General features: G+C 39.3%; 1 protein-coding gene and 1 pseudogene across 4 annotated transcripts in view; both read left to right on the top strand.

Moving 5' to 3' along the window:
- The window catches only part of ILRUN (inflammation and lipid regulator with UBA-like and NBR1-like domains), a 109,052-nt gene that overhangs the window by 4,419 nt on the left and 84,532 nt on the right, over positions 1-20,101 (top strand). The window lies entirely within an intron of this gene.
- Positions 15,078-19,447, top strand: LOC139440032 (hepatoma-derived growth factor-related protein 3 pseudogene; annotated as a pseudogene).

The following is a 20,101-nucleotide window of genomic DNA, read 5'->3' as shown; positions in this document are numbered from 1 at the left end:
CTCTTCCTTTAATTTCTGTTTTAGTTATTTGTGTCCTCTTTTTCCTTTGCCAGTCTAGTCAAAGGATTGTCAATTTTATTGATCCTTTCAAAGAACCAACTTTTGGTTTCATTGATTTTCTCTACTTTTTTTTTATATTCTATATTTCATTTATCTCTGTTCTAATCTTTGTTATTTCCTCTCTTCTGCTCTCTTGGGTTTAGTTTTCTAGATCATCCAGCTATGTGCTTAGATCTCTGATTTCAGAACTTTTCTAATGTAAGCATTTAAAGCTATAAATTTCCCTCTTGGCACTGCCTTTGCTGCATCCTGTAATTTTTGGTATGTTCATTTTCATTCATGTCAAGATATTTCCTAATTTTCTATGTGATTTCTTTTTTTTTACCCATTTGTTGTTTGAGTGTGTTATTTAATTTCCACATATTTGTGAATTTTCCATTTCACCCCCTATTATTCATTGCTGGCTTCTTTCTGTTATGATCAGAGAAATACATTGTATGATTTCAATATTTTTTAGTTTACTGAGGTTTTGTGACTTAACAGATCATCTTTACTATAGAATGATCCATGTGAACTCAAAAAGAATGTGCATTTTGCTTCTTTTGGGCGCAGTGTTCTATGTGTATTTGTTAGGTCTAGTAGCTGATTTAGAGTCTTCTATTTCCTTACTGACTTCTACCTAGATGTTTTATGCATTATTGAAAATGGTGTATTGAAATCTACTGGTAATGTTGAACTATTTCTCCCAGTCTGTCAGTGTTTGCTTCATACATTTTAGGACTCTGCCATTAGGTGCATATATATTTAAAATTATGTTTTGTTGAATTGATCCCTTTGTCAGTAATTGTCCCTCCTAACACTTTTGGACTTAAAGTCTATTTTATCTGATGTTAGTACTCTTTTGGTTATTATTTGCATTATATCTTTTTTCCCATCCTTTCATTCTCAGCCAACTTAATGTGTCTGAATTTAAGGTGAATCTCTTGTGAACAGCATAGAGTTGGGTCATGCTTTTTCATCCATTCTGCTAGTCTCTGCCTGGAAAGTTTAAATCCTTTTACATTTGAAGTAACTACTGATAATGCAGGGCTTTCTTCTGTCATTTTGCTATTTGGTCCTTGTAAATTTTATGCTTCTTTTTTGTCTCTCAATTTGTTCATTAATGCCTGCTTTCATATTTGATTTTTTGTATTATACCATTTTGAGTCCCTTCTCTTTTCTTTTTATATATATTTCTTCATATAATTTCTTCGTGTTTACCATGGTGCTTAAATTTAATATCTTAAATCTACAACACCCATGATTGGGTACCAAATTAAATTTAATAGCATACACATACATTGTTCCCATATCCTTTGTCCCCCTTTTTGTTGTTCTTGTTACAGATTATATCTTAATTGTATATCCATACCCATAGGTTTATTATTACTTAAAATTTTTTGTTTTTTATTGGAGAAGTTGTGAGCTTACAAAACATTCAGGCATAATGTAAAGAATTCCCACATGTCACCCGTCCACCAACACCTTACATTGTTGTGGAACATTTTATTATTTTTATACATTTGCATCTTATAGCCCTTAAAAAATGGGGTTACATGCCAAAAAATACAATATCGTAGTAAAGACATTTATAATTACATATATGTTTACCTTTACCTGAGGTCTTTATTTCTTTATGCTGCTTTGTTCTATTGGCTAATGTCCTTTTCTTCTAGGCTGAAGAACTCCCTTTGCTATTACTTATATATCAGGTTTAATGGTGATAAAATCCCTTTTAGAAAATATCTGAGAATGTTTTAATATCTCCCACATGCTTGGAAGACAGTCTCACTGGATATAGAATTCTTGCTTGGCAGTTTTCTTTTAGCACTTTAAATATTCTTCCCACTGCCTTCTTTCCTTTATGGTTTCTGATGAGACATTGTAGTTACTCTTATTGAATCGTCCTTTTATATAACATGTTGCTTTTCTCTTGCGGCTTTCAGAATTCTCTATCTTTGGCATTCACAAGTTTGACTACTATGTGTCTGGGCATGGTTGTCTTCAAATTTATACTGTTCGGGGTTCCTTGGGCTTCTTAAATGTACATATCATGTCTTTCATTAAGTTTGGGAAATTATCTACTATTAATTCTTTGGATATTTTTTATTCCTCTTTTTTTCTTCTTCTAGGACTCCTATATGCTTGGTAGTGTCCCCAGGTCTCTAAGGCTTTGTTTACTTTTCTTCGTTCATTCTTCCTTTTGCTCCTTAGACTGAATAATTTCAATTGTCTTGTCTGATTCTTTCTTCTGTTACTCTGATCCATTGTTGGCACCTCTAGGGGATTTTTGGTTTCAGTTATTGTAGTCTTCAATTCCAGTGTTTCTCTTTGGTTCCTTTTTAAAATTTCTATTTCTTTTTTATTTTTGAAGCGTTATTTTAGTTACTTATCACCCACCCCCCTTGTTGTATGAGGTCGCTGTCTTCTCTTTGTGTCCATTTGCTGTGTGCTCTCTGTGTCTGCTTGTCTTCTCTTTAGGAGTCACTGGGAACTGAACTCCGGGCCACCCATGTGGAAGAGAGGCGCTCAATCACCTGAGCCACCTCAGCTTCCTCATTTGTTGTGTCTCTCATTGTCTTTACTTTTTTGTGTTTCTTTTGTTGTGTCATCTTTTTTTTTTTTTTTTTTTTTTAAAGATTTATTTATTTATTTAATTTCCCCCCCTCCCCTGGTTGTCTGTTCTTGGTGTCTATTTGCTGCGTCTTGTTTCTTTGTCCGCTTCTGTTGTCGTCAGCGGCACGGGAAGTGTGGGCGGCGCCATTACTGGACAGGCTGCTCTTTCTTTTCACGCTGGGCGGCTTTCCTCATGGGCGCACTCCTTGCGCGTGGGGCTCCCCCACGCGGGGGACACCCTTGCGTGGCAAGGCACTCCTTGCGCGCATCAGCGCTGCGCATGGCCAGCTCCACACGGGTCAAGGAGGTCCGGGGTTTGAACCGGGGACCTCCCATATGGTAGACGGACGCCCTAACCACTGGGCCAAAGTCCGTTCCCTGTTGTGTCATCTTATTGCATCAACTCTCCATGCCTGCCTGCTGCACCAACTCGCCTTCTCCAGGAGGTACTGGGAACTGAACCTCAGACCTCCCACGTGGTAGGTGGAAGCCCAGTTGCTTGAGCCACATCCACTTCCCTCTCTTTCTTTATTCAGAGTCTCAAACCGTTCGTTTGTTGTTTTCCTGATATTTTTTGTTTCCTTCTCTGTTTTCTTTGGCACCTTGAGGATATTGAGTAACATTTTTTTTTTTAAGATTTATTTTTATTTTATTCCCCGCCTTGCTGCTTGCTTGCTGTCTGCTCTCTGTGTCCATTCGCTGTGCATTCTTCTGTGTCTGCTTGTCTCCCTTTGTTCCCTCATCTTGCTGTGCCATCTTTGCCTTCACAAGGAGGCCCTGGGGAGCAAACCCAGGGCCTGCCATATGGTAGATGGGAGCCCAATTGGTTGAGCCACATCCGCTTCCCATTGAGGAACATTTTAAAATTAAGTTGTTGGTTTTTTTAAAAGATTTATTTTATTTTTACCCCCGTCCCCTTGTTGTTTTGCACTCACTATCTGTTCTGTGTCTGTCTTTTTTTAAAGAGTCACGGGGAACCAAACCTGAGGCCTCGCATGTGGGAAGGAGGTGCCCAATCACTTGGGCCATCTCTGCTCCCTGCTCGTTGTGTCTCTCATTGTGTTTCCTTATTGCGTTGTCATCTTGTTGTGTCAGCTTGCTGTCTTTAGAAAGCACTGGGAACTGAACCTGGGAACCTCCCACGTGGTAGGTTGGCACCCAGCTGCTTGAGCCACATCCGCTTCCCTATTGAGGAACATTTTTTAAAAAGTCTTTGTCCAGTATTTCCAAAGTCTGGTTTTGTTTGTTGGTGGTTTTTGGATTTTTACTTTATTCCTTTGGATGGTGTGTCATTCCTGTTTGTATGTTTTGTGAACTTTTGTTGCACACTGTATGTTTTAATATTCTAAAGTGTTAACTCTGGGATTTAGTACCTGAGCTGTATGTTTCTTACGTTTGTATCCAGCTGGTGATATGACAGATTTCCTTGAGTTTCAGGAGCTAACAAAAACAAATTGACCAAAAAAACAAACAAACAAAAAACACCTTTCACAGTTTTTGCAAATTGGCCTTGTGCTGGCTGGTGTTCTTGAGGATAGCCCTCCAATCAAGGCGGTCAGCCTGAGGTCATGGAATATTGGGCTCTTTTCTGTACCTGTGCTTTGACCTGCGATTGTGCTTGCTTATGGATTTAGGAATCCCTTCCATAACCCTCTTTGAAGGAATTTATATCGTTTCTTACACTGCTTTAGCTCTCTGTAAGCTGCTTCTGCCTGCAGGGCACGTTCTGGGAGGGTGAGTCAGAGAGGAGCTTCCTGGTTCAGTCTTTGAGGCTCCCCTCTGATAGGTTGTCACCAGCCTACAGACACCCCATTATCTGCCTGGAGGTTACTCTGCTTTCTGGAACGGGGCCAGGGGCCCACAGTCTGGTGCAGGCTGGCTCTCCAGGCCATGTGGGGTGGGGAGTGGGGGAGTGGGGGAGGGCCAGCAAGGCCCCACGTGCTTTGCTGCCGTTTTCAAGCTGTGTTTTCTTGCTTTGGCACTTGTCCAGTTACTGCAGCCCTTTGTTTTCCAGAGTTTTGAGGAAAGTGATTCTGCTAGTTTTTGCTGGTTGTTCAAAGTTTCTGTGGGAGAAAGGCACCCTGGAGCATCTTGCACTGCCATCGTTTTCTAAGATTGTTCATTTTAGGTGTTATGAAAGATGAGGGGTAAGTGAGGCCGGGTGTGGATATGAATCAATAGCTTAAAAATAAGTGAATTATAAAATTTTTGTATTTTTCAATTAAAAAGTGACTAGAAGACATGGAATAGCATGTATACTATATTGTATTATATACTCATGGTATGCTATCTCTGTATTAAACAAGGTATAATACATTTCTGAGCAAAGGAGTGAATAATTTAAAAATGTATTCTGGTTTTAAAAGCAAGTTACACCAATTGGAAGTCAGTAGTCTCTTAGGAATCCAGGCAATTAAGTGATAATAATTCAGCTTTAAGCCATATTACCTTATTTTTGACTATAGAAGGTCTTTTCTTTAGTATTAATTCATTATAATATGAAAAGTCTTTTGTGAAATGACAGCAGGAAGGCCTGTCACTCTTTTCTTTCTTATACATCTAGTTAGCTCCATAATCCAATATTCTGCCTCGATTCTTATGTTGAGCTGGCTGTATTCATCTTGGTGGATTTTTATTTAAAAAAAGCATGCTTTATAATTAATAAAATCTAATTAAAATAATTATATACATGCATACTTGGTCAAAATATTTGTATGTATTGTTGAGGTAAATATTTAGAGTTTAGAAATATGTTTTATGTCTCATTTAATATCGAACTTTGGAAACTGTTGAGATAGTTCTAATACCACTTGGCAAAATCTCTTAAATTGCTGTGGTTAACCTTTTGATTTGGAGATGATTAACCTTCCTGTGACTTCGTGAGTGCTTACTTAGATTGTTGTAATAAATAACCACCATTTAGTTGTCTGAAGAGTATTAAAAATAGTCTGGTAAATTAACGATAATTATTTTGAAATGAAGGCGATGTGTCTTCTAAAATGAAATCCAGTTTGGAAAGACTATGCTTTTGTTTACAAAAAGTCAGAATTTATTTTTTGCTGCTTTTATTGAAAACTTTGTTTAATTTAGAACCAAGTATTCTAAATTAATGTGAGCATTTTTGCACCGTTTATACCTGAGCTGGCAGCCATGCTGCTGGGGATTGGTGAAACTCCCTCTTAACAAAAGTAGTCAATTTTCAGTTCCTGAGTAAGTACATGAAGTGACGAAAGGGCATAGTATAAAGTAAACCCAATGTCTGAAGCCAAACTGAAATAATTATAGATTAGTATAACTACATGTGGAATATCTTGCAGAGACACTTTTGGGCTGTGAATATAGAATTTGGAATCCTAATATTGAAACTTAAGAGATTCTCTAGTTCCTTCCAGTTTTTCCTGCAGAACTGCATGTAACTCTTCTAAGATAAAGCTATTTATCCTATTCTTGATTTCCTAAGGACAGAGATTTGCATGGTAACTCATTATAATCTTATTATGCTCTCTCACTGCGATTTAAACTTTTTTTCTTTTGCTAGGTCTTTAGAGACAGAGACTATATAATAAATACCTTCCCTAAGATGTCAGGAAGTTCTAAGTATAGTCACTAAAAATTTTCAACCATTTAAAACTTAAACATTCAATTTAATGGCTACTCAATCTTTAATGCAGCTTAGTTGATTTATATATACGTATAAATGTTTGTATATAGATATATAGATATTTTTTCTTCCCAGAGGAAAGCAACAGGGTTCAGAGGCGAGCTTGCATAAAATTTTAAACTTCTGGCTGTCAAAGTCACTTGTTTCTGCACTTTTATGTTCATAGTGAGCTGCCCTTTAGCATTTGTGACAAGGGACAAATAACCCTTCTAGATTTTTAGAGGAATACATTTAGAAACGAGATAAATACTGGCCTTACTTCTCAATGTAGGTGTAGGTAAAATATCTTCTGGTGTACATACAGCTTTGGCTAGTTTTCTCCCTCCTATTCATTAGGCAAGTGCTTTGCAGTTTTGTGTTGCAATGTCCTGTTTTGCCTCCAGGATTCTTTAGGGAGCGGTGTATATTTTTCAGAATACCACATATGCCCATCGTATTTGGAACAGATGTATTCTAGAAAAGTAAATCAAGAAAACCAATTTTGAAAATAATTCCTGTTAACTTTATCATCATTATCAGAGGTACCTGCTGGATAAATAAAGGTATAAGCACAAAGCCAAGAAGTGAATTCAGAATCTAGATGTGACAATCATTTGACTTCACAGTGCCTCCTTTCCTGTGCTTAATCTTTTTCTCAGTAATCCCCATGCTAAAAGAATTTCTGATTCACTTTCTGGTTTATATATTTGAATCTAGGAAAAGTCCCTTTATGACAGAGATAAAGGTTGGTGTGACTAGTTTCCTTTAAAGAGAAAAAATTCTGCCAAAGAGAAAAAATCCTGCCAAACAGCAGTTTTAGGAAGAGGGTAGAGAAGGTTGTGGTACGCTATTTTACACTCTATTGCATTTCTCAAAAGGTTGGGAGTTCTTGTTTTGGACGTTCTTCAGGTAAATTTTCTTTTCCATTTTTTTCAATTTTTATTTATTGAGTAGCACATGCAACTTGGGACTCTTGGTATAAAATAAAGTAGTTTATACATAAAACAGTCAGCTTTACTTTAGTTACAAAGAAAAAAATAGTAAAAAGTAATAAACCTCTTCAGAAAGTCTTTCACTGTGCTGTTTCTATGGAACTTGAATTTCTCATCATATATCAAGTCAGAACTAGTTTCTGTTATACCTATGGTGGGCACAGTTGGTTTCCTTACCAACACCCCACTTCTCCACGCTCCACATACAACATTTGTCTAGCATATAACAGCAAAAACCATTGACCCAGGCAGTATTATACAAATATATATTTGGGATAGATCTCTTACAGCTAGTGTAATACCAAAGTAGAAGACAGCTTCTATCACAATTTGCTATTTAATAGGGAGTCTGTTACAGGATATCAGAAAGGAAACATTTACATATTAACACTGATGATTAGCTGAAAAAGTTTTCATAACAGGTAGGAGTAGACAATCAAATAGAGTCATGATTCATAAAGATTTGAGTCCCTGCTATGGACAGATTGCTTTCTTAGATGCTAAGTTTTGAGATGGTTGAGGGGTTTGAATTGATGGGAAAGCTGCATGTTGTAGGTAGAGTACCTAAGTGAAACTGGGAAGGAGTAGGTAGAGCAGGGGCCGTTTAGAAGATGGGCTTTGCTAGAATGTGCTTATAGGTTCTGCAGTGACAAGACATGGAGCTTCATTTAAAAAATTATTTTTTCTTTTTAGGTTAAAATTGTTGAGGTTGACAGATTAAAAACAAACAAATCCCATGGAACTACTATACACGGACAGGGAGCCCTAAGTTAAACCATGAACTTTAATTAATAATACAGTTATAAAAATGTGCTATCATCAGTTGTAACATTATGTCCCACACCAATGCAGAGGTGTTTGTGGTGGGGTGGTATATGGGAATCCTGTATTTTATGCATGATTGCTCTGTAAACCCACAACTTCTCTAATGAAATAAAAAAAAAAAACTATTGTTGAGGTTAGTTTTTTTTTTTTTTGTAAAGAAGGTGAAATTGAGATTTTTTTAAGGGAGCGGATGTAGTTTAAGTGGTTAAGCACCTGCTTCCCATGTATAAGGTCCTGGGTTTAATCCCTGGCAGCTCCTAAAAAAAAGTAACCGTTCTATAATGAAATAATAAAGTGGTGTTTCATACATTCATAGAATGCAACTGCCTTCTCTACTTAGTGCCAACGTGTTTTCATCACCCAGAAAGGAAATCCTGTGCCCATTAAACAGTTGCTCCCTGTTATCTCCTCCCCCAGCTCCTGGCACTATGATTTACCAATTCTGGATTTTTCATATAAATGGAATTATATAATATCTGACCTTTTGTGTCTGATTTCTTTCATAGGTTCATCTACATATTGTGTATCAGTACTTCTTTTATACATGAGTAGTAGTCCATTGTATGTATATATACTACAGTTTATTCATCCATTGATGGGCATTTGGGTTATTTCCATTTTTTGGCTGTTAACGAATAGTCATTCTGTGAACATGTGTATACATGTATTTGTTTGCAAATTGTTTTCAGTTCTTTTAGGAATATACCTAGGAGTGGAATTGCAAGGTAATATGGTAGCTCTATGGTTATCTTTTTGAGAAACTGTCAAACTTTTCCACAGCCACTTCATATTCCATTTCATATTCTGACCAGCAGTGTCTATGAGGGTTCCAATTTCTCCACATCCTCACCAACACTTACTATTTTCCTTTAAAATAATGTTTTATTATAGCCCTCCTCAAGGGTGTACAGTGGTACTTAATAGTTATTTGATTTGCAGTTATAATAACTAATGTTATTGAACATCTTTTTATTGTGCTTGCTATTTGTGTATTTTCTTTGGAACAATGTCTGTTCAAGTCCTTTGCCCATTTTTTAAAAATATGGTTGTCTTTTTTGTTGTTCAGTTGTAGGAGTTCTAGACCCTTGTCAGATTTATAATGTGCAAATAATTTCTCCAGTTCTGTAGGTTGTCCTTTCACTTTCTTGGTAATGCCTTTTTTGCGCAAACATTTTAAATTTTGATTAAGTCCAATATGTCTAGTTTTTCTTATGTTGCTCGTGATATTTAAGAATCCATTGCCAAATCCAAGTTCATGAAGATTTGCCCCTATGTTTTCTTATAAGAGTTGTATGATTTTAGTTCTTATTTTCAGTTTGTTGATCCATTTGAGTTAATTTTCATATGTGGAATGAAGTAGAGATTCCGTCTTTTTTCTGTGGAACTTAATTTTGATTGGCTCTGGGACTAGCTTCTCAGTGACTGAACATTAAATACATTCTTTACTCTGTTCAGCCATCATTAAAAATTTGGACAGAAAAATGTGCAAGGTTTTCTGGTGGGGAAAAGAAATGGATATTCTATTGGTACCTCAAAACTAAACGTGCTTTAAAAGATCGTTTTATTCTTTCCCTACCCTCACTCCCCAAAGCGCTTTTCTTTCTGACTTCCCTATTCTGTTAATAGTTCCACTCTTCCCCTGGACATCAGGCTTCATGAGTTATCTCTGATGCCCTCTCTTTCATGGACACCCCAGATTACTTGCCAGATCCAGTTCATTTCCATTCTGCAGTGCACCACGCTTTTTTCCGTTCCTCCTGCCATCACCTTAGTTTGCAGATAGTTACCACTCATTTAAACCTAGTCTCCAAATTGGGTTTTGACACCTGGCTCTCTTCCTTTCAGCCCGTTTTGCTTAAATACCACCACTAGATCAGTCTTTCTATCATGCCTGTGATCTGGGCCTTTCTGTTCTCAAAATTCTCTGTTATTGGGGAGTAGATGTGGCTCAGGCAGTTCGGCACCCGCCTCCCACATGGGAGATACTGGGTTTGGTTCCTGGTGCCTCCTAAAGAAGACAGACAAATGTGAGCAAAACCAGTGGGCAGACATTGGGGGGAAAACACAATAAGCAGACAACAAGAAAAACAACAACAACAACAATGAGCAAGACAGTAAGTAAGCAAAAAAAAAAAAAAAAAGACTGAGCAGGGAGAGGATGTGGCTTAAGCAGTTGGCCTCCCACTTGGGAGGTCCTGGATTGGGTTCTGGTGCCTCCTAAGAAGAAACACGCAGACAGTAAGAAAACAGTGAGGGAAGTGGACTTGGCCCAATGGATAGGGCGTCTACCTACCATATAGGAAGTCTGTGGTTCAAACCCCAGGCCTCCTTGACCCATGTGGAGCTGGCCCGTGCACAGTGCTGATGTGTGCAAGGAGTGTCATGCCACACAGGGGTGTCCCCCATGTAGGGGAGCCCCACGTGCAAGGAGTGCGCCCTGTAAGAGCCGCCAAGTGCGAAAGAAAGTTCAGCCTGCCCAAGAACGGCGCTGCACACACAGAGAGCTGATGCAGCAAGATGATGCAACAAAAGGAAACACAGATTCCTGGTGCCGCTGATAAGGATAGAAGCGGTCACAGAAGAACACACAGTGAATGGACACAGAGAGCAGGCAACTGGGGGGGTCAGGGAAGGGGAGAGAAATAAAAAAAAAAGAAAGAAAACAATAAGCAAGAACAATGAGCAGACAAGCTGCAAAAACAGTGGCAGACAAGGGAGCCATCTCGGGGGAGGGAAAAAACATCTCTTAGTCCTTTGTTGCTCACGAGATAAAGAGCAGAGAGGTTTGGCTTGACATTCAGGTCCCTCCAAAGATTGGTCCCAACTTAATCTGTGTCTACCTTTCCAGGCATATCTCGTTGCACTGAATAGCCTAGTTTCTACCCGTTTCAGACTGGGCTGCTGCTTATTCCACACACATGCTTTTGCTTTCCTACTTCTAAACTTTTGCTCTCCTAGAACACACTTATGTACTCTTTCTGCCTCATGAAATTCATTATTTTTCTGAAGTTGGCACATTAATCGCTCTTCTTAGTAGTGCTCTCTGCTCTTTTTTTTTTTTTTTTTTAAGATTTATTTATTTATCCCTCCCCCCAGTTGTCTGCTCTCTGTGTCCATTTGCTGTGTGTTCTTCTGTAACTGCTTCTATCCTTATCAGCGGTAACGGGAATCTGTTTCTTTTTGTTGCGTCATCTTGCTGCGTCAGCTTACCTTGTGTGCGGCGCCATTCCTGGGCAGGCTGCACTTTCTTTGACGCTGGGCGGCTCAATGCAGGGTGCACTCCTTGTGCATGGGGCTCCCCTATGCAGGGGACACCCCTGCGTGGCAGGGCACTCCTTGCGCGCATCAGCACTGCACGTGGGCCAGCTCCACACGGGTCAAGGAGGCCCAAGGTTTGAACCGCGGACCTCCCATGTGGTAGACGGACGCCCTAACCACTGGGCCAAGTCTGCTTCCCAACACTTGCCTTTTAGAAAGACAGTGTTTGATTGCTTAAGTTAAAAGTTGCCATGCTGGAATGGGGACCCAGTGTTTTAAAATTTTCCTTTTTTTTTTTTTTTAATGAGAAGCCAATTTGAGATTTTTATGGAAAATTTCTTGATTTTTTAATGTTGACAAATAATTGAAATATTTAAAAAACATTTTGTGGGTCAAATAAAGCACACCTGTAGGCATGCTGTGGTCCTTGGGCCACTAATTTGTAGCCTCTGGACTAAAAGTTAAAAGCAGAAATCCCCTCCCCTTTCCAGAGATAAATACTGCTAACAATGTCTTTTGTACCTTTTAGACATTTTCTCTGTGTAAAGAATTTTTTATGCATATATGTGTATTTATATAAATATTTTTCTATGTATAGGTGTGTATATATATGTATATATAATTTGCTTTGAATACTTGTTCATCCTATCAAGAGCAGTGGGTACCAGGATTCTTGTATCAAAAGTGAATTTAGGGAAGCGGACTTGGCCCAGTGGTTAGGGCGTCTGTCTATCACATGGGAGGTCCGTGGTTCAAACCCCGGGCCTCCTTGACCCGTGTGGAGCTGGCCCACGCCAGTGCTGATGTGTGCAGTGAGTGCCATGCCACGCAGGGGTGTCCCCCGTGTAGGGGAGCCCCAAACGCAAGAGTGTGCCCCAGAAGGAGAGCCGCCCAGCACCAAAGAAAGTGCAGCCTGCCCAAGAATGGCGCTGCACACACGGAGAGCTGACACAACAAGATGATGCAACAAAAAGAAACAGATTCCCATGCTGCTGACAATGACAGAAGCGGACAAAAAAGAACATGCGGCGAATGGACACAGAGAACAGACAACTGGGGCGGGGGGTGGGGGGAGAAATTAAAAAAAAAAGTGAATTTAGTTGCTAGGCACTTGGATAGCTTGATCAAGTGGATATGTGTTTTTTAATTAACAGTTCAATATGGAATTTAGTCACTTCAAATATAGTAAATCCTTCACTGTATTAATTGACCAACTCATCCATAAAATACATATAATTTGAAACTTTTAATTTTACTGTGTTAAGTAAACTATCTAATAGTGAGCTTGTGTGAACTTACTTCTGTGATATTGCCAAAGAATGTACTCCATAAATTGAACTTTTTAGGAATCTAAAATTCAACAGGACTGAAAATGACAAGAGATTTGACTTAGTTTATTAAATCACCTTATGCAGATGAAACTAGTCTATTATTCACTTTTTAGAAGGATAATTGATTTTGTAAGTCGTGGTCTAATGATTTGAGAGTTGGTGGATGTCTGGTGAGGGAAGCAGTTTATTCCCAAATATGGAGACTCTACCCCACTGAATTTACTGGATGTACCAGATTTTTAAAACAACACATTTTTAAAGCGAATAGTTATGTTTTTTCAGTGAGTTTTGAGTCTTTGTTCTTTAAAGAGTTTCTGAGCGTTGTTCACACTTGAATTATTGTACTTGAAGTCAGTGATTCACAACCTGTTATGGAGCAATAGCCTACTAATGATTGATTGAATGATGCATGGCGTGCTCAGTGCTTTCTGGTCACTGTTTACTTTTTTTTTTTTTTTTTTGGGTAAGATTTATTTATTTTTCTCTCTCCACCCCCTTGTTGTTTGCACTTTCTGTGTCTGTTCATCTTTGTTTCTTTCGGAGGCACTGGGAACCGAACCCGGGACCTCTGATGTGGGAGGACAGTGCCTAATCACTTAAGCCACCTCCATTCCCTGCTTTGTTGTGTGTCTCATTATGTTTTCCTCTTGTGTCTTGTTGCATCATCTTGTCGCGTCAGCTCTCTGTGACTGCCTGTCACTCCAGTTTGCTGTCCTGTTTGTCTTCTTTAGGAGGCACTGGGAACCTCTGCTCTCTGCTTTGTTGTGTCTCTCATGTTTTTCTTCTTGTGTGTCTCGTTGCGTTATCTTGTTATCTTGTTGTGTCAGCTTGCCACGCCTGCCTGTTGCACCAGCTCACTATCTCCTTTAGGAGGCTCCAGAAACCAAACCATGGACTTCTCATGTGTAGGTGGGAGCCCAGTCACATGAGCCACATTCCCAGAGTTTACTTTTTAAAGTAAATTTTGCTGATTTTTTTTTTTTTTTGTTGTTGTTGTTTTTAATACTTTGATAACAAGCCTTGAGAAAGAGGAAAAGACTGGCTGGAGGATGGAGTTTGCACAAAACCATGACTGGGAACCATGGCTTATTAAAAACATTTTAAAGATAATAACTGTTTTCTTGTGACAAAAATGTATGTTCACCTGGGATAAACACTTTGTTTTTTTTTCTGCATTTATTTATTTTTATTGTATTTTTTGAAGATACATAGGTTATATATAGGTAATATAACAAAATGTTATATTAAAAAATATAGGGGGGAAGCGGACTTGACCCTACCACATGGGAGGTCCGTGGTTCAAACCCTGGGCCTCCTTGACCCGTGTGGAGCTGGCCCATGCGCAGTGCTGATACGCGCAAGGAGTGCCTTGCCACAGAGGGGTGTCCGCGCGTAGGGGAACCCCACGCGCAAGGAGTGCGCCCTTTAAGGAGAGCCGCCCAGTGCGAAAGAAAGTTCAGCCTGCCCAGGAATGGCGCTGCACACACGGAGAGCTTACGCAGCAAGATGATGCAACAAAAAGAAACACAGATTTCCGTGCCGCTGACAACAGAAGCGGACAAAGAAAAACATGGAGCAAATAGACACAGAACAGACAACTGGGGCGGGGAGAGGGAAAGGGAGAGAAATAAATAAATAAATCTTTAAAATATATATATATATATAATAAATCTTTAAATATATATATATATATATATATATATATATATATATATATATATATATATATATATATATATATATATAAATAAAAGGTTCCTACATACCCCACAGCCCACCCCCCACTCCTCCCACATCAACAACCTCTTTCATCGTTGTGGCACATGCATTGAATTTGGTGAACACATTTTGGAGCACTGCTGCACCACATGGATTATAGTTTACATTGTCGTTTACACTCTCCCCCAGTCCATTCAGTGTGTTATGGCAGGATATATAATGTTCAGCATCTGTCCCTGCAGTATCATTTAGGACAACTCCAAGTCCTGAAAATGCCCCCACATCACACCTCTTCTTCCCTCTCCCTGCCCTCAGCAACTACTGGGGCCACTTTCTCCAGATCAGTGCTACAGTTTCTTCCATTCATAGTCACAATAGTTCTAAGGTAGAATAAAAGTAAGTCCACTCCAATCCATATTTTATTGCTCCATCCTGTGGACCCTGAGATGGTGATGTCCACTCCACCTCTATATCCAGAGGGGGCTTAGATCCCACATGGTTGATGGATGCAATTCTCCTGCTTGGAGTTGTAGGCACTCTTGGTTCCCAGGTGTGGTGGCTGGCCATCTTCACCTGCCTGTTAGCTGACCTATGCAAGTTCAACAAACCAGAGAGTAGGAGCTGCATCTCTGCTGAGGCTCAGAGCCCAGCTGGCACATGGCCAGTTCACAGATTGAACTCTCCAGGGTATACATCAACCCCAGTGCCAACCACAGGTTCAGTAAAAGTGACAGAAGAGGCAAGTGTGGAAAGGTCATATCCGAGTCCAACTCCATCTTACTCAGGAAAACAAATTCCAAAGTAGGGCCCACTGACAAGGCACTGAACTCCAGAGCCAACTGCCATGACTGTAGAACCTATGTGTCTCCGTAGCCCTCAGAAGTACCAGTACCTGGTGTTGTATCTACTTTGGCTGTCTTTGGGATCCTGCTGAGGCGAGCATAAGCGTGACCCCTCTGATGACCTCCCGAATTTTTTGAAAACTCATAGCCAAATAAACTCATTTGTCTTTACCATTTTCCCCTTTTATTCAAGGTCTTTTTCTGTTTGCATCACCAGTTAGTGATTGGTAGTAATGCCTTGGCACCAGGGAGGTTCATCCCTGGAGGCATGTCCCATCTTGGTGGAAAGGTAATGCATTGACACGCTGAGTTTGGTTTAGAGAGTGGCCACATTTGAGCAACTTGGAGGCTCTCAGGAGGTAACTCTTAGGCACCCTGCAGCTCTAGGTCTAGTTGAAATTTCAGGCACACAGGCTCATAAGCATAGTTATCAGAATCAAGGGCTTATCATTTAACCACCCTTATTCACTGGTCTTGGCCCTTGCATTTGGGGGATTGTTGCTGTTCCATTGGGGAATGTGACAGAGCTCCACTGGCTAAGAACTCCCTCAGTTGTCGTTCGTAACTGTAACTACTCTGAAAATACCCAGTGGATATCCGAACATTTTTATATACCCTCTATACATGCACTGGCGAACTCCCTCCCAACTATGTGTCTCCCATCAATAACACCCCACATCAGCATTCCTCCCTTGCCATAGTCGAACCCCTTTGTGGTCCAAAACGTTTTAAAAAATGAAGCCTAAGGAAGTGAATTTGGCTCAACAAATAAGAGTACCCACCTACCACATGGGAGGTCCAGGGTTCAAACCCAGGGCCTCCCGACCTGTGTGATGAGCTGGCCCACACACAGTGCTGATGTGCGCAAGGAGTGCCATGTCACATGGGTTTCCCCCGCGTGGGGGAGCCCAACGTGCAAGGAGTGCACGATGTAAGGAGAGCTGCCCAGCACAAAAAAAGTACAGCCTGCCCAGGAGTGGTGCCGCACACACGGAGAGCTGACGCAGCAAGATGATGCAACAAAAAGAGACACAGATTCCCAGTGCCACGAGACGAGAATACAAGTGGACACAGAAGAACACACAGTGAGTGGACATAATGAGCAGATAACTGGGAGGGTTGGGTGCGGAAGGGAAGAGAAATAAAAAATCTTTAAAGAAAAAGAAAAATGAAGCCTAATATATTGCCAAATTCAATTAATAGGAAAATGAAATAATAATGGTAGGTTTAAAGTTTAGCCAATAGAATACATACTAAAAGTAAAAATAAATTGGGGTATTAAAAAATGAGAAATATCATAAAAGTTTGTTTTTGACGTTTTGCCTTTCATCACTGTAATAAATGTTGCTGTGTATATAGTGGCAAGGCAATTTCTTTAATTTCTTCCTCTGTCTACATCCTTTTTTTTTCCCTCTAATTTTTCATTTTGTTTTCAAAAAAGTTTTATATCACAGTAAAGTTACATATATAATATAGGGAACTCCTATATATCCACCATCAAACCCTTTTTCCCCTTCCCCAGCAATGATCTTTTTGCATGGCATGTTATATTTGCTGCAGATGGTGTACAGATATTGAAACATAGCTATCAGACATGGTTCCATTTTGGTTTACATTATGGTTTATATTTTAGACTGTACAGTTTTCTAAATTTTTAGTTACATTATGGTTTACATTTTACCTATAGACTTTTATACATTTTTGGTGAAATTTAACATGTCCTCTATCCATCATTGCATAATCTTGTGGAACACTTCCATTGCCTCCCAGTTACCCCGCTTCCATCTATTCTATTCCTCTTTCCCCCTCCCCACTATTAAGTTTTTGATGTATATCCTTCTAAAACTATAGTGAGTGTGTTTATGTGTGTGTGCCCACCTGAATTTTGCTTTACAGATGCATGGTATTTAGTATTTTCCAGGTACTGTTTTAAATGGTTTATGTGTAATATATAACTTAATGCTCATAATAACTCTAGGAAATAAGTGCCATGATTATATTCATTTTACAGAAAAAGGAAAAGAGACTTGGGTTAAATAACTTAGCACAAAGTCATTGGGTAGTAAGTGGTGAAAATGTCAAAAAAATATTTTTTCAGTTTGATAGATAAAAAATGTGATCTTGCTTTAATTTGTATTTTGTCATTTCTTTTTTTAAAAAAATATTTATTTATTTATCCCTCCTGCGCCACCCCTGCCCCCAGTTGTCTGCTCTCTCTCTTCCATTTGCTGTGTGTTCTTCTGTGACTGCTTCTATCCTTATCATAGGCACCCGGAATCTGTGTTTCTTTTTGTTGCATCATCTTGCTGTGTCAGCTCTCCGTGTGTGCGGCGCCATTCCCGGGCAGGCTGCACTTTCTTTCGTGCTGGGCCGCTCTCCTTCTGGGGCGCACTCCTTGTGCGTGGGGCTCCCCTACGCAGGGGACTCCCCTGCGTGGCACGGCACTCCTTGAACTCATCAGCGCTGCTGATAAGTCAGCTCCACACGGGTCAAGGAGGCCCGGGTTTTAACTGCAGACCTCTCATGTGGTAGATGGATGCCCTATCCATTGGGTCAAGTCCGCTTCCCTGTATATTGTCATTTCTGATGAGTACTTTCCTGTGGTAAATATCCTTTTTTTTTTTTAATGAATGAAATGAACATGTTCTTTGTCTGTTTTTCCATAAGGAGGTTTGCCTTTTTCAGAAATGGAAATATCTTTATTTTATCCTGATTATAAAAGTAGATAATGCTGAATGTAGAAAACCAGCAATTCAGAAATGTTTAATCATAAAATAAAAGCCACTTGTAGGGGAGCAAGTGTGGGTCAGTGGTTGAGTACCAGCTTCCCACATAAGAAGTCCCAGGTTCAATCCCTGGCCCCAGTACCTAAAAAAAAATCCACTTGTAATACTGCTCATCAGTTTGTTTCAGATATTCACATATATAAATAATTTAAAATTAAATATAGTCATATATATTGCTTTATAACCTTTTTAAACTAAATATATTGTAGGTATCTTTCTTTTTAAAAATTTTTAAATTTTTAAATTTTCTTTCCCAAATCAATTTTATTGCTACATACCCAATAAAGCGTACAATTCAAAGTGTGCAGTCAGTGGTATCTGGTATAATCACACAGTTGTGTATTTATCACTCCAATCATTATTAGACTACTGTGTTTGCAGTGCGTCTGTCTGTCCGTGGGCGCAGGGGCGGTGGCCTCCCCGGCATCATCAGTGGTGACCAGGAACGACTGGGAAGGGAGTCGCCAGGGTGGCGCGTCGGCGGCCCTGCGGGTACAAGGTGGGCGACCTTGTCTTCGCCAGGATGAAGGGCTACCCACACTGGCCGGCCCGGATTGATGAACTTCTGGAAGGAGCCATGAAACCTCCAGCAAATAAGTATTCTATCTTCTTTTTTGGCATCCATGAAACTGCATTTCTATGTCCCAAAGACCTTTTCCCTCATAAGGAATATAAAGACAAGTTTGGAAAGTCAAATTTAATGAAGGATTATAGGAAATAGAAAATCACACAAGAGTGAAGTTGACTGGATACCAGGCAATTCAGTAACAGAGCTCTTCAGAAACTGAGGGAAAAGGTGGAAATACTGCAGATGCAAGCAATGAGGAAGAAGGTGATAGAGTAGAAGAAGATGGAAAAGGCAAAAGAAGGAATGAAAACGCAGGCTCAAAACAGAAAAAATCATATACTTCCAAGAAATCCTCTAAACAGTTCCAGAAATCTCCAGGAGATGAATATGACAAGGATTGCAAAGAAGAAAACAAAAGCAGCTCTGAGGATGGAGATGGCTGGCAGTGACACAAGAAACACAACTTCAGACTTGCAGAAAGCTAGTAAAGGGCTCTGACTACCTGAGGAAGCTGCCTATTAAGAGAAACCACAAGAAGGTTACACGTTTGGTTGTCTAATATTCTTGAATTTAATATGAACCAGCACATCGTTGTTGTTGTCACTGACAGAACCCCAATTTGTATGTACATTATTCACATTCCTCTGTTGTGTTTGGGGGAAAAAAAAGACTTTAACTTTTTTAATGTTATTGATTTAATTTCATGATACTTGGTTGCATGAAGTTGCCCTTAACCACTAAGGATTATGAAGATTTTTGCACAGATTTATCCATGTCTAGGATCCTTTTATCAAGGCAGATATGCTCATCATTCTCCTGCCTTCATCTCACCATCTCCAAACAATGTTAAATATAAATTAACATTTTTTTCAATGATCACTCAACACTATATTTAAGGATGAATTCATCTCTGTGACAGAACCCAGAAATTAATTCCTAGATACATAATGTTGGTATATTGAAGATAAAATTAAAATTGTCCTTCAGTTTTGAGGCCATGTGTAAAGTTTAACCCTTTGTAAAATATCAATTATGTATTAGCAGTAGCTAGTTGAGAGCTTATACTTCTCGAAACTCATGTTGTTATATACACAAACTCAGTTTCTATATGTGAAGTTAGTGAGTCTTCTTGTGTTGCTCTAAAATAAAGGCAATGATTTATTTTTCCCAATGCCAGTACAATTTGAGCTGATCACTCAAGGTGGATATTTTACATTTTAAAGTTGGAACAAGCAGCAGCCCTATAAGAAACCAGACAAAACAATGACTTTTAAATATAGACTTTTAAACTATTGTTTTCTTTTTGAACTAGAGTTAGAATAATTAATATCTATCCCACAAACCATTATGTGTACATTATTGTTGCTATTGTGATAATAGAGATTTTATTTATTTTTGTGCCATCTTCTATTGTGAGAACACCTTTAGTCAGTTTGGGTTTTATCAGACCTGTTATGCTTGTCCTTGGAACATCTTTTGCATATT

This window comes from Dasypus novemcinctus, chromosome 11 (assembly GCF_030445035.2).
Source record: "Dasypus novemcinctus isolate mDasNov1 chromosome 11, mDasNov1.1.hap2, whole genome shotgun sequence".
Lineage (NCBI taxonomy): Eukaryota > Metazoa > Chordata > Mammalia > Cingulata > Dasypodidae > Dasypus > Dasypus novemcinctus.
The sequence above is the reverse complement of the archived record's forward strand: the minus strand, read 5'-3'. Positions and strand labels throughout refer to the sequence as shown.